The sequence below is a fragment of the Anas acuta genome, chromosome 3, assembly GCF_963932015.1.
Source record: "Anas acuta chromosome 3, bAnaAcu1.1, whole genome shotgun sequence".
Taxonomy (NCBI): Eukaryota; Metazoa; Chordata; class Aves; order Anseriformes; family Anatidae; genus Anas; species Anas acuta.
This window is the reverse complement of record NC_088981.1, coordinates 88,744,673-88,760,247: the sequence shown is the minus strand read 5'-3', so window position 1 is coordinate 88,760,247 and position 15,575 is coordinate 88,744,673.

Genomic DNA, 15,575 nt, shown 5'->3' with positions numbered 1-15,575 from the left:
ACTATTAGTAACCATTTATGAGGGTTTTATGTATACATCACACTGACTGAATGCAGAACGTTCCCAAAACGTCCTGCATTGAACTCTGTTTTCAAAAAAGTCAACCATTGAACTCTGTTTTTGCTGCAAAAGTTGTATTAAGGTGGCATGCAAAAAGAATAAAATTTTAATAGTTTACCATAGTAGACTTCTGCACACACTTCACTGCACACATCTTTAGCCTCTATGCAAGAATGTGCTATTCTCAGAATGGATGAAGACCTCCATCCTTTGGCTCCTAGAGTATTCTCCCTTCATCTTCCTGTCAGCCTGTCACCCTAAGCAATTCATAACAACTGACCTTCACTTTCCCACAAATCAGAACAAATAAAGATATTTGCTAACTGTTTTATCTCTTTGAAGACTATCTCTGTCAAACCAAAGTTTGCACCTTGTCAAAACTAGAAGTGCTGACACCAAGAAATTGCAATACTGTCCTTCACTTGTGTCTTGGGAATGCTGACAGGGATGGATTGTGCACTTTGTTTATTTATTTATTTATTTATTTATTTTGCTTATTTTGCACATAGCTTGCTATTAAGTTAATCAGCATAATACTACAGGGACTGATCATAATTCATTGCATTTATAAAACAAAGGGATTTCAGTGACCAAGGCAACTTGATCAAATATTGCAAAAATAATACAAAATGCCACCAAAAAAAAAAAAATTCAATACATTTAATCAATTAATACATAGTAATTTTACATCCGTCTTACCTTTCACTGTGGTCATAAAGTCACTAATAAAAAGTGAGTTTATACAAATCTCAGCCAACCTCCTCAAAAATCCATTTTGTAAATCTTCATTACTATTGATATTTCATTAATAGGGTAACCTGGTAGACAAAGTGTTGAGTGAGTTCCATTAGTTCTTATTCCCTCGAGTACTATTAATAACCTCAAATACTGCTATAGTGTGTCCCCTACAAAAACCTCTTTCACATTCACTACAGGTCTTAACAAAGATTCAAAATTATGGCAAACTTATTTACACAGTTAATCATAATCAACAGTTTGAACTGACTTGTTAATTTAGGTGTGTGTTTTTAGTTATTTTTTTTATGTTAATTTAATTGCATATGAATGTTGTCATTTGATAATTTTATGGGCTTTTTTAATAGCCACATACCAGATGGTATTCCTTTACAACTGCCCATTTTAAACCACTTATATATAATCTTTTCAAAGGTAAATTTAACTATATCAATTTTTACTTTGAAAAATGGCTTTAAAAATACATTAACATAGTGAAAATTAGTAAAAAGACATGAATAATACCTCTGTAAAAAGATTGGGTATTGATGTACTTAAACTAAAAGTCATCTTCTGTATGGAACCCAGTAAAGGTTTTTGTGTCTTGTTTGCATGTAACTTTCCATTTTTCCTGGATTTTAATAGTGCATATTATTTCCCACTTTGTTTTCATCTGTTTAAGACCAAATTGCATTCACCAAATACAGAAGGACTAGCTGTCCTCATATCTGGTAACAGTTCTTTATGAAGGACAGCCAATAAACAAACAATACAATACAATTAAATGTCAACAGTAGAAAGAAAAAAAAAAAAAACTCTGATAGTGTTAATGTTGTACACAATAAGTTCTCATTCTGAAGGCACTTCAATCTCTGTTTCACTTTATGCAGCAAATGAATAATCCCATTGAGGTCTGAGAAATTACTCCTATGAATAAAATTAAACTTGTGTATAAATGTGCACGGAGGTCAAGGCATTCATTTCCTTTCTATTACAGAAGATTTTCATTTTCCAAAACGTCTTCTGTGAACACATTCTATTTTTTTTTGCACCCTGTGTCATAGTTTGCCACTAAGGGTTCCATGTGCTGTAGTTGAAGGATAGAGGAAGAACAAAGTTCTGTTCTCATTTTTATTATATTAATTCCTCCTTAGTTAGCCTGACAAAGTAATTTAGCATTTATTTGTGTCTGTGAAATGAACATAGTAATAGTTTCTAGTTTCTAGTTCTAGTTTCTAGAATAGTAATCTTTAGAAACGCAATCTATAGGTGAAAATATATTATTATTCAATGCAATATCATAAATACATTACTATGAGTTAAAACACATAAAAGAAAAAAAAAAAAGTCACAGAATCACAGAATCACAGAATTTCTAGGTTGGAAGAGACCTCAAGATCATCGAGTCCAACCTCTAACCTAACACGAACAGTCCCCACTAAACCATATCCCTAAGCTCTACATCTAAACGTCTTTTGAAGACTTCCAGGGATGGTGACTCCACCACCTCCCTGGGCAGCCTGTTCCAATGCCTCACAACCCTTTCAGTAAAGAAGTTCTTCCTAACATCTAACCTAAAACTCCCCTGGCGCAACTTTAGCCCGTTCCCCCTCGTCCTGTCACCAGGCACGTGGGAGAACAGGCCAACCCCCACCTCTCTACAGCCTCCTTTAAGGTATCTGTAGAGAGCGATAAGGTCGCCCCTGAGCCTCCTCTTCTCCAGGCTGAACAAGCCCAGCTCCCTCAGCCACTCCTCGTAGGACTTGTTCTCCAGGCCCCTCACCAGCTTCGTCGCCCTTCTTTGGACCCGCTCAAGCACCTCGATGTCCTTCTTGTAGCGAGGGGCCCAAAACTGAACACAGTACTCGAGGTGCGGCCTCACCAGAGCCGAGTACAGGGGGACGATCACCTCCCTAGCCCTGCTGGTCACACTGTTTCTGATACAAGCCAGGATGTTGTTGGCCTTCTTGGCCACCTGAGCACACTGCTGGCTCATATTCAGCCGACTGTCCACCATCACTCCCAGGTCCTTCTCTGCCTGGCAGCTCTCCAACCACTCATCTCCCAGCCTGTAGCTCTGCTTGGGGTTATTGCGCCCCAGGTGCAGGACCCGGCACTTGGCCTTGTTAAACTTCATGCAGTTACAGTATGTTTAAAAATAAGCAGCTAGTATTTAAAAATAATATGGAAAATGGAAACAATGCAAATTTGTTTCATCCAGGTGTCTTCATCACTCCTGAAAATCCAACTTTAGGGAACTGCTTCCACTCCTCATACCTCATTCCTATGAAATACATGATGTAACACAAAAAATCGACAGATCACAAAATGCCAGTTTTGTAGGCAGCAGTATAGGAATGCAAGGTAATAATAATGATGATGATGATGATGATGATGATGATGATGATGATGATGATGATGATAATAATAATAATAATAATAATAATAATAATAATAATAATAATAATAATAATAATAATAATAATAATAATAATAATAATAATAAAATAGCTCTTCACACAAAATGCATGGCAATTCACTCAGGGGAAGACTGCATATAGCTTTTACTCAAGCAGTCTTGCCCAATCTGTATTATTCCTAAAATTTATAAGAGATTTATTAGAGGTTTTTTTATTTTTTTTATTGTTTTTATTTTACTTTGAATAGTACATTACCCAGGTAGCCTGTGACTATGTCTATAGCTTACTTTAAGATATTTCTAAAAATCCATCCTATAAGATGTGCTCATTCTTTTCAGGCCTTCATACTCACACTAGCAAATCCCAGGCACATCCACAGAGCATACCAAACAATGAGTCTTCAGACATCACGTCTATCCCACAAGCTCTTAAAGCGTACCCATGAAAACCTGTTCTGAGATTTATTCAGCTGCTCTACCATGTATCACTTCATAGGAGATGCTTCTTGATTTTGTACAAGCATCTTTAGAACAATTTGGCCACCAAAATTTGGGTTTGCCTGCTCTTTCCTGCTGCTTTCTGAAGGCCTGTTGGTAATCATGTTTGAAAACAAAGATGTGCTCATATCTACAGACTGTGGACTCAGCCCACTGTAGTGGGTTTATGTGGCAAGGTTTTGGTAGCAGGGGGCCATAGGGGTGGTTTCTGTGAGAAAGATCTAGAAGCTGTCCCATGTTTGGTAAGGGCCCCATTGTTTTCCAGAGCTGAGCCAATAAGCAATGTTGTTTTGCGCCTCTATGGGAGCATATTTAAGACAGGGAAAAAAACTCTGAGCCACACAGCAGCTGGGAGGGAGAGAGCAGTGAGGAACGGCCTTGCAGGCACCAAGGTCAGTGTAGAATGAGGGGGAGAGGTGCTCCAGGCGCCAGAGCAGAAGTCCCCTGCAGCCTGTGGTGAGCACCATGGTGAAGCAGGATGTCCCCCTGCAGCCCATGGAGTACCACGGTGGAGCAGGGTTCCACGCTGCAGCCCGTGGAGAAGGCCACAGTGGAGCAGGTGGCCCTGCACCGATGGAGGCTGCTGCCTGTGGAAGACCCCTGCCGGAGCAGATTCCGGGCCAGACCTGTAGCCCATGGAGAGGAGACCATGCAGGAGCAGGTGACCTAGCAGGAGCTGCTGTCCGTAGGAGCAGTTGGAGCAGTTTTCTCCTGAGGGATGGACCCCGTGGTACGGACCCATATCTGGAGCAGCTCTGGAAGAGCTGCTGCCTGTGGGAAGCCCACGCTGGATCAGTTCATCAAGGACTGCATCCCATGGGAGGGACCCCACAGCATAGGGGACGAGAGTGACCAAGAAGGAGTGGCAGAGAAGAAGTGCTGTAGACTGACCATAACCCCCATTCCCCCGTTCCCCTGCACCGCTCAGGGGGAGGAGGTGGAAGAGGGTGGATGGGGGGGGGAAGGTGCTTTTGGTTTCTTTCCTTTGTTTCTCACTTCTCTCGCTTGTTAGTAATGAGCAATAAATCTTACTATCTTCTTATGCTGAGTCTGTTTTGCCCGTTATAATAATTATTGCGTGATTTTCTCTTCCTTATCTCAACCCTTGAGCCCTTTTCACATATTTTCTCCCCATTCTTCTTTGAGGAGGGGGAGTGAGAGAGCGGCTGTGGTGGAGCTCGGCTGCCCACTCAAGTGGAACCACGACACCCACCTGAACTCCTGAACAGACCAGACCAGCCTCCAGTCTCCAGTCTTTTTGGACTAGGACACACCAGTATATGCTGTGGTTGCCATCATTATCTCATCTGAACCAAGATTTAGAAGCAGCACAATCTACAGCGAGCCACAGAGATTGGCAGAGATAAGAAGGATGATGAAAGTTCTCTTTCGATTCATGTGAACAATGTGTGTGTGCATGTGTTTTATAGATATGGAAGCAAAAGATGGGAGCTAAGGCATTTCTCCATGGTGCAACTTTAGGAGACAATATCATGTATGTTTTATTTCTCAAAGGATTTGTAATGCTATACAAGACAAAATATCTTAGTTGTCTATGCTCATAGAGCTCATGGCCAAAGAACACGTCTAAACTGACAGACAAAGAACTACCTGGACTGAGCATCCAGCACCTCAAGGCTCTGTGTTTCTTCACAGCAGCTATTAAAAGCATCACACAGAAGACTCTCTTGACTTCAGCTCTAAAGTGAGCTCTGATTGCTGAGTAAGCAGACACAATGAAGGCCAGAAGAAAGTCAGTATCATCAAGTGAAAGGTTTCTAGTGGTCCATTGAATTAATTTGTAGCAACAGCGTATGTCCCTAAGCTTACAGTGAATAGATCAAAAAATATCATAACACGATATTTTCCTTCAGGTAATACTGCAGATCAAGGCAAGATTTGTCCACAGACACTCACACAAATAAACACTGAGAAAACAGTATTGGGCAGCCAATTTTCCTTAGGGGAAAACATACAAACAAGCAAATAAAAATGTCCTTTCCCATATGCCTAAAGTTCTTTTCCCGCTTTCCTGGTTCTTTCCCTGCAACATGTCCTGCAGTTTAGCTACACACCCATGACAGGACTGTGTCTCTCAGGAATTCACTGATCCAAGACAAATGTAAAAAAGTGTGTATCAGGACAGGAATTCTGTGAATCCAATTGTTCTCAGTTTCTTTCTCCACTGCTCTGTCTCAGTCAGCCAGCAACTGTTAAATCAACCACTGAAGTACAATGCTTGATGATTTTATAGCATGAGCTTAACGTGCAATGTTCATTTTTAAACTTTAAAAATATTTTGGAATATATATTTACTTATATATATATATAATACACACACACATATATATGATACTGCTACTTAGGTGAAATATTTTTGAGCTGCTCCTTTATCATTCCCATTTCAAACAGTCATGTTCCTTTCCCTCTTCACTCATTCATTCATTTGATTTACCTATCAGCATACAGAAACTATGTTCCACAGCCATCTCTTTATTCCAAATTCTTAGATCTTGCTTCTGTTTATGCTTACCTTACTGCCATCCAGACAGAATAAAAAGCAAGTGAGCAACTGTTTTATTTATCAAATAATAAGTCAAGATAAAAATGGGGAAAATGCTTTTCTCTAATATGACAAAACAGATATATTAAAATGTAGTCTGGCAAAAATAATACTTCCTAAAAAAATGAACTGAAGTGTACTAGAGCATGCTATGCCCCAGTAAAAGTGACAAAATGCACAAATGCATTATTCTTGTTCTAGTTTATTAAATGGTTTAACAATAGTAGTACTAGCAGTTTTATTGTAAATAAATGCATATGATTCATAATTGAGCTTTAATATGATTTTTATTTTGAGCCTGTAAAAAGGCTGGGATTTGTTACTTACTAAAATTCTATTTATTTACCTTTCTTTGCACCAAATAGAACTGTGAAGCTTTCCAATTAAGACTCTGTGTCCAAAAATACATCAGGAAGAAAAATCTATATGAACATATAAAAAATATGTTTTTTTAAGAAAAAGACACAGAGGCAGGACTTTAGTGAAAAAATTCAGTGCTATAATTAATGCCAGTTGGTACCTCACAAGACTCATCATCCATATTCTTATTTCTAAGAATATTTCTAATAGCAGTTGCTGTATTAAAGATAATTGCTCAAAACTTTTGCATAATAAAGATTATATTGAAGGGAAATGTCCAAATTCAGTATGATAAAATATAAAAAATTAATTAGTCAATAAACTATTAAGACTGGTATCCATCACTGCATCACAAACCAAACCTTTGAAACTACCTAAAAATGAATTTATGGCAAAGTTTCTACCTTCTATCAGCTACATTCATAGTGTGAAGATTATTACAGATAATAAAATGTGTAGTTATCTGCATAGACCTTTGCAGCTTATTCTGCAAGTATCAGTGTGTTTGACTCTCAACTGGACCTTTGCAACTGTGGCCATGTATCTGAGTGCAGAATTTTATTGTATCTCATTAAATATTTAAATTTTATTCTAGCATGGTAAAAATCACTTCTACAGTATTTCTCAGGTTTTAACAAGACATGTCCCTGGCCCCAGAGGGTTCACAGCTTAAAAGAAGCTTGTCAAGGCATGTTGGAAGACAGTAACTCAGGAAAGCAGTGTAAGGCAGAAGAGCACTGCATTAGTGAAAACAAGCAGAGAGAACCCAGTATACTCTCAAGATATTATCTGAACTAATGCGGGGGGGTGGGGGGAGAAGAGAGAGAGACACTGACTCCTGCAGGTCCTTCTATAGCAAGAGTTGGGAGGGTAGATACCAGAAGGCTAGAAGGCTTCATATGAGCCAGTATGTGGTCTCCTGTCTTTAGTTATGCCAAATACCTCCTGAATCTAGGAATGTTTATGAAGTCTGGCCTTAAATCATAACAACCCCTTTTCTCAAGCAGATGATGCATTGCCAGTAATCCATACATTGGATTTTTGATAATTTATGGGAGGGGCTGCAGTGGTAGACTGCATTCAGACACAGAGATTCCCCGAACACAGGCTGAACTTGCCTATACCATGCCAAGCCTGCAGCTGACGTCAGCTACTTACAAGGACTGAATAGTGGTTTTCAGCTGCATGCCATTGCCTTGATGGAAAAATGAGGCCACAGGCACTGCAACAGTGTGAAGCAGTAATGAGGCTCAATTCCATACCAGGTCAGGGAGCTTCGTGGACAGGTCCAAAGGTAAAGTTTATGTATTTATTTATTTTTTAAATTGCAGGTCTCTGTCATAGGAACTTTTTCAAAGGTGTAAATTAGAGAAAAAACAGACCTAGTGAAGGGGAGCTCCAAATAAATTGAGGAGTCAACCAGAAAATTGCCTCTACTATCCATTATAGGAGACAGCAGAAATAAAGTTAATCTCATCTAACTTCAGACATTTACATATGAACAGAGAAAAAGGCAGCTACAAGCATGTGAATCATCTAACTTACTTCAGAGATCTACAGCAATATTAAATGAAAAATTTTGCAGACACACCTGTTTCTATTTGTTGACTATAGTAGGAGACTATGCAGCTCAGATATAGACATCTATGTTTAAGACATATTCCATCTGTCTGTATTTTAGCCATCTGTCCAAACTGTATAGATTATTTCCACCCTATATCCCACTGATGGGCCAGTTTTCTGAAGAACGGAGGGAAGAAAAGAATTGAGAAAACACCTCCATCTTGTAGAAATAGTCAACAGAAAAAGTTTGTTCTGCATTGTCAGATGTTTCCATGTAAATTAAGAAAGCTGCTATCTAAATACATTATATCCTTCCTATCTTATATCTATTTCCACACAGCTGGAGAAATACTGTGGGGGTAGAATTCAAATAACAATAGATTAGAAAATCAGAATATGAAAAATATTCTGATTTTATAGGTGCTTACAAGAAGCCAGTAACACAGGAGCAAGAGAATCAAAACAGATGAGAAGAAATACTGAACAATGGAAATAGGTGGTTGAGAGAAAAAAATGAGTGCAAGAACTATATAAGAAAAAGATTAGGCAAAGGCTCTGTAAATGGGATAAAAGAATTGTATTAGATATACTGAGAGAAGAAGCCAATGGAGGCATATATATTAAAAAAAAAAAAAAAAAAAGAGATGAGATTAGAACAGAGAACAGTTTCTTGTCAGTCTATTTGAATATCATATTTTAGTAGTAATCATGAAATATTTCTCAGTTTCTCTCTTACATGTTTAAAAAGAACATAAAATAGAAATATCATCATATCTAAGCATTTAACTGGAAAAAGATTACTGGTTGTTTTTTTTTGTTTGTTTATTTGTTTTCAAGTCTGTCACTTTTAAACACACAGTACAGTGAAGGTGTTTGAAATTATTTACATTTGATGATTTCCTTTTTGCATGGTGACCTACTTATTTTTAAAAGCCTTGCATAATACACAAAAAGTAAAGCATGGACAAAAATCTAATACTAATAGACAAAGAAATGAAGTTTATGCAACATAGCATTAAAAATACCAAAATTTTCATGGAGGAGTAAAATAGAGATATGGACCTCCTCCTTTTGATATCACAGTATAGGTTCTGATCTCATGAGATCTCATGAGATACAGATGGCTATAACACTCTTTCTGACATGGAACGTAAACATTCAGCTAACATTCTTTCTTGCCTACATGTATTTATACATCACATACAGGTATTATCTGCATTCACACATACATGAATGTTTGCTTTAATGAGCACAAACATCCATGTGTTCACAACTGGTTAATATATGCATTTGTAAGTACCAAAAACCTTTCAGGCAGATTTAACATCTTATACTATCCCCACAGACACATGTATAATAGGAAATCCGATGTGTTTATGCAGGCAGATAAACCAATAAATAAGGTGCAGTCTCCACTAAAAGCTAATTTCTGATACAGGTACAATTGGAATATCAGAGATTAATTTAAATTTATAGATCAGATAATTATTCTGATATCTACATGTTGGAAACAAATTTTTGTGTGGAATCTTAACATTAATTTGTACCCTGATTAGTTATCACATCACAGAGACCAAGACAGAGTAAATTTTGAAGCTGAATTACTCTGCATAGCAGTGATAACCTGTGAAATAAATGTAATGTGCTGTTAGTCCAGCCTGAAGGAATATATTCTGAGCAACCCAATTGGGATTTGTTGCAAGCATGTCCCCTTGACTTTTTCATTTTTGACTCTTAGCACTAAATTCCATATTGATTAAATCAGCATAGCATAGATCTCCTGGCTTCAATGACATTACTTAAATTTACTGTGATAACAGTCAGCAATGTTCATAGAGAACTGTTTTTGCAAAACCAATAAATCATTCACCGACAATTTTTAGATGTATCACTTCAATAGGAGATCTTGGATTCACTGATTAACCACAGTGAAATAACAGATTTGAGTATACATAACAGAGAAAAGAGTGAAGAAGGAAGGAAGGAAGGGAGGGAGGGAGGGAGGGAGGGAGATCTTGGTGCAAAGAGACGTTGACAGGAGAAGACCAGGAATATTTACAGAATTTTTAAAAGATAAGCCCCAGTGGCTCTTAGCAGTAGATATGATGTATTTAGTGTAAATGCTAAATAACATGCTGGGGTTTAATTACTTTTGTTTATTGTCCATTTTTGATCTAGTGATAGACAAGCTATATGCTTCTGTAATTTCAGTTCTCACACTCACCTAAGCATAGTTTTCCATCTTAAAAACAAGCAAACAAAGAAAAAATAAACAAAAACCCTGCTAATATTCACTTTTGTACCTTACAATTTGGGAACTGTCTTCCACGCATGCTCTCATATCTTGGATAGTAGAGTCACGATGTGTCTCGCAGAATGATAACAGCCACCCATGGCTCTTTACTGCCATACACCACATTTTCACAGCATATTCTGTCCTTTGCTAACATAAAAGTATTCCTCTCTTCTCACTCTTTAGTTCAAGAACACAGTATATACCGAAAGCATGATTCTATTCTCACATACATTTTACCATTGATACAAGGTGAATTGCTACCAGAATACACCTCTCTGACTCAGGTTTTACAAATAAGAATATTAAGTAAACTCAGCTATTTCTTAACAATTTCATACCAAGCGTATTTCAGAAGACTAATACCTGAAACATATATTTCAATACATTCCAATAAAAGCTGTATTTCTTAAAATTTGAATCATTCATTTACATCTGTTTTTAATGAGTAGTCAAACTTCATAGCTCCTCCTTGTAGAGTTGTGGACTGTGAACCTCGTACTCATTTAAGAAGTCTATCCATTTCAGTAAGCAGTATTGACATTCATGTCAATATTATGCCACTATTAGTGTGTGAAGTTTTCTCTTTTTCAGGTATTATTATAATTGTACAAGATGCCAAAAGTGTATATAACCTCTACATTAATGTATGAACATTTTTTTTCAAATAAACAGTTTACTCTGCATGTCCACTATACAGCCAAAGAAGTGAGTTGGTCAAAAGAATTATTTTTGCGAAATACAAAAGTGTCTTCTTTCAAAGTCATAAAGTATGTCACTCTTACCTATATGCATTTGTTCCCAATTCCAAAACATTCCTTAACCTGAAGACAAACCTTGTCATGTTCATTTAAATTTTAGTTCACAACACTTATAGAAAAGGACATAGGTCCTTCCTCTTTTAAAGCATTGGGGAAATGCAGCTAATGTTGTGTATATGTTGTGTTCAAATTTCATTATTACATTTACAAGAACAACAACAAGAATTTCAGGTTGAGAAGAAATACCTTTAGGATTTCCTTCCTTGGTATCAACTTGATCTGAGCCTTGACTAAATCTTTAAATATTGATATATGTACACGCACTTTAGGAAATTATAGGCACTCAGCCAATCTTTTCAAGATGGAATACTGATGTCATGACATTTTGATGTCCCAAATGCACTAGCTTCCATCTGGTTCCATGAGCTCTAAAAATCTTCATGTCATTTTTTTATCATTGAAATATTCAAAAGGAGTGAAGATGAAAACAATCATACTAGAAAAAAAAAAAAAAAAAAAACTCAGGCCTTTCTGCCTCAATAGTAACTGCAAGTAAATGCTTAGGAAGGCAAGACTAGGGCAAGATTCTCTCCTAAAACTCTCCAAACCTTTTGGATTTAACACTGATATTTTAGTTGCTGCAGAGCAGTGCCTACACTAAGCCAATGACTTTTCTGTTTCTCATACTGCCCTGCCAGCGAGGTGGCTGGGGGTGCACAAGAGGCTGGGGGGAAATAGAGCCAGGACAGCTGACCCAAACTGGTCAAAGGGATATTCCATACCATGTGATGTCATGCCAAATAATTATGTGGGGTGGCTGGCCAGACTGGGGGGGTATCGCTGCTTGCGCTGCTTGGAGGCAGGCTGGGCATCACTGAGTGGTTGGTGAGCAGTTGCATTGTGCATCACTTGCTTTGCATATTCTTTTATTATTATTATTGTTATTATTATTATTAAGCATTCCTTTTCTGTCTTATTAAACTGTCTTTATTTCTACTCATGAGCTTTTACCTGTTGTTTTTTTATTATTATTATTTTTATTCTCTCCCCCTTTCCCACTGAGGGTGGTGTGTGTGTGTGATCCACTGTGTGGTGTTTCACTGCCTGTTGTAGGTTAAGCTACAACACTGTAGTATCATAGGCTCACAACCTATCCTTTTTTTCACCTCAGGATGAAGTTTTCTGCCTAGTCATAGACAAAAGCATGGTCTTTCCATTAAAATACCAGATATAAGAAAAAATACTGTCCTTAGACACACAACATATTAATTTTATTTTTTTTTAATGGATGCATTTGTATCAAAGAAACATGCAGAAGAGGACTATGGTCAGACTCCAATTCCCATTCTGTAGCATTGAGTTCAGAAACCTGAGAAAGGATAAAGGTTTTCCTTACAGTAAGATTTTTGGGAAGAGTAATCTGCCTTAGAAGTCCAGTGTAGTCACCATGCTGTGTGAAGAATAACCTAAAGCCTCAGAAAACAGTGGATATTGCTGCAAAGGATCAGACTGAAAACCTCCCAAAAATCAGTTTGTGTACCCCATACATTTCAAGCTATCACTTGCCGATGCTCTGGATACACGGTTAAGAATCCATTCCTCAAGACCAGGTCCTGAAGACTTTCTTTTAGGAAATGGTTAGGCCATACTTTGTAAATTGCAGTAATGGCAGTAACAGTGCCAGCACTGGAACATTTAGGCACAATAAGACACCTAGATTATGATCCTAGTTTAGAACATTATTTCTGTATTTCATGCTGAATAGACATTGGGAACTGAGTCTTCCTGAAACAGGCATGAGAGGAATAATAAAATTGAAGACACCCTAACCAAATGCTACTATCCTTTTTGTTGGCTTAAAGATTATGAGAATTAAAAACTGAATGATTCAAACTCTCCAAAAAGGAAGATAGACCCAAGTCTTCCACCAACCACTTGAGCTTTTTATTAAAAGAAATTTTCTAATGTTATTTTGACTAACATTTTAAGATGAAGAGATCACAGCTGAACTTGGTAGGGAAACAAACAGCATATTTTGTGTTTTACACAATGAGCCTACACTAACAACAGAAAGCTAAGCTCTAGACAGGATTATCAGTCCCTCATTTACACAAATGCAAGAAAAAATGCAACACGACACCATCTTGTAACTCTGTCCATTGTGATTAGAGATCTCAATGACACACTTCTCCAAAATACATAACCAAAATGAAGGACATTAACGATGAATTCAGCATTAACTCTGAATTTCTTACTTTTTAGTGGAGTGAGCCAAAACAACACAGGGTTTTTGTATTTATCACAGTTCAATTTGATTAATGACTAGGCAATATCTTAGAGTAGATTAATAACATCAGAGATGAAATGGCATTTGTAAAATATTTGTCCTCCTCCTAGTATAAAGAGGATTTCAGTGCATTTAGATAATGAACATGAAAATAGTGGCCTTGTTTTTATTTTGTTCTTTGCATAAATATTCTCCAATTAATTTGGCAAAGCTTATGATATAGTCTACATGTAGAGAGTCAAATGAGTTCCTCCTGGTTTTACAGTCATATAACACAACAGCTCACTAGAATCTCACCACAAGAGTACATGCAAACATGGACAAGTAGGACAAGTTACAAGTTTGTTTTAAAATGACAACCATTACATATGAAAGACATAAAGCAATGAAAACATAGACTTCATATACTGAAAAACAAGAAAAAATACTCTAATCACCTAGCTAAAGAACACCAACTCATCTACCAGTGTTACTGGTAAAACAGATACTCCCAGCTATCCATGAAAAATGCAACTGAGGAAGCACAGACTCAGGAAAGATGCCATAGAATGACATCTGGTCAAAATTAAGAGCTATAAATATTTATGTGCAATTACAACGTAAAAGCAGAATCAGTGAAATAGAAGGCTTCCAAAGGCTTTATGTTATAGTCAGAAGTGGAAAAAGCTGCTGGAAAAAAATAAAAAAAAATATTAAAAAATAAAATAAATAAAAAAGTAACAGTTGTTGTAAACTGTCCTAGAAAGACAGAGTAAGCCAGTCCCATAAGGAAGTTTTCTCTGTAAATTCAATAAATTACAGTGTGAAAAAAAACTCTAAGTGAAGAGGGCTGTACATCAGAATGGTTAGTACTAAAGGAACCCTTGGCTACAAGAAGGTATGCACCAAAGGATGCAGATCATGACTGTGATGTCGCATGCAGTGTTGAAAATTATAAAAGGCAAGAAAATGTGATAAAATAGGATAATCCTAGATTTTAGACTACCCAGTTAGAAAAAAATCTAATCTGTAAATGCCAAACCTTAAAAGACATAATTTCTCAGAATAAAGGGTAGTTTTTGAAAGAGCACATACTTTGGAAGAAAGTATTCCGAGAAATGACTGTTACCTTGGAAGACACGATATCCTTAAATCAGCTAGCTCAGTCTGATAAACTACAGCTCCATATTAAAGCACAGTTTAGACATGCCTTTGGACTTCAATTATAGTAGAAAGAAATCAAGGATTAACAATATCTAAACTGATATGCAAAGCAATCATAAAATAATAAGATTAAATTTATCTGGCAAGAAATAAGATATAAAATCAAATATAATGACACAAACATTTGGACAGAGGTACTCAATAAAATTTATTTTAGTTGAGAAAAAAACACCCAGGTCATAAAAATAAAGGCAGTTGGGTCTTTAGATGGGGCATTCATGTTGCTCTCAAACCCAAGAATATTTCCACTGATAAATGCACATGTTGAAGGGAGAAAGAAGAGGAGAAAAACAAGGAAAATAAGTTACAAACCAGTGCAGTGAAATGAAAGGAATTCAAATAGTACTTGAGGTAAGTGGCAAACTGCAAAAATCTACAAAAGCAGATTTCATGACATGAGGAAAATGATCATAAGTTATGATAGTGAAGAAGTCAGAAGGAAAACTGGTCACAAAATGTAACTGCTGAAAATGTAAAAATAAAATAAAATGAAAAATAAATAAAAGAAACCCCTTAAGTATATCAAAAGCAATAAGTTTATAAGAGTCACTAGGTCTGCTGGGAATTTCGGAGAATAAAGACAGCAATTAAGGAACTGAAGGATGTTTCTAGGAAGATAGTAGATATATTTACATCAGTCTTCTCAATAGAGGATGCTAGGGAGATACCTACTCTTTGGTAATAAAAATGAGGTACTATCAGATTAAGAGGTACTAGAACAAATCAATCATTTAAAAAGCGGGAAGCTACTAGGACCAAAAATTCTGAATAAGAGCTATGAAAACCCTAATTAAAAAACAACTCCTGTACTGAAAGGTTAGAAAGTAGCAAAT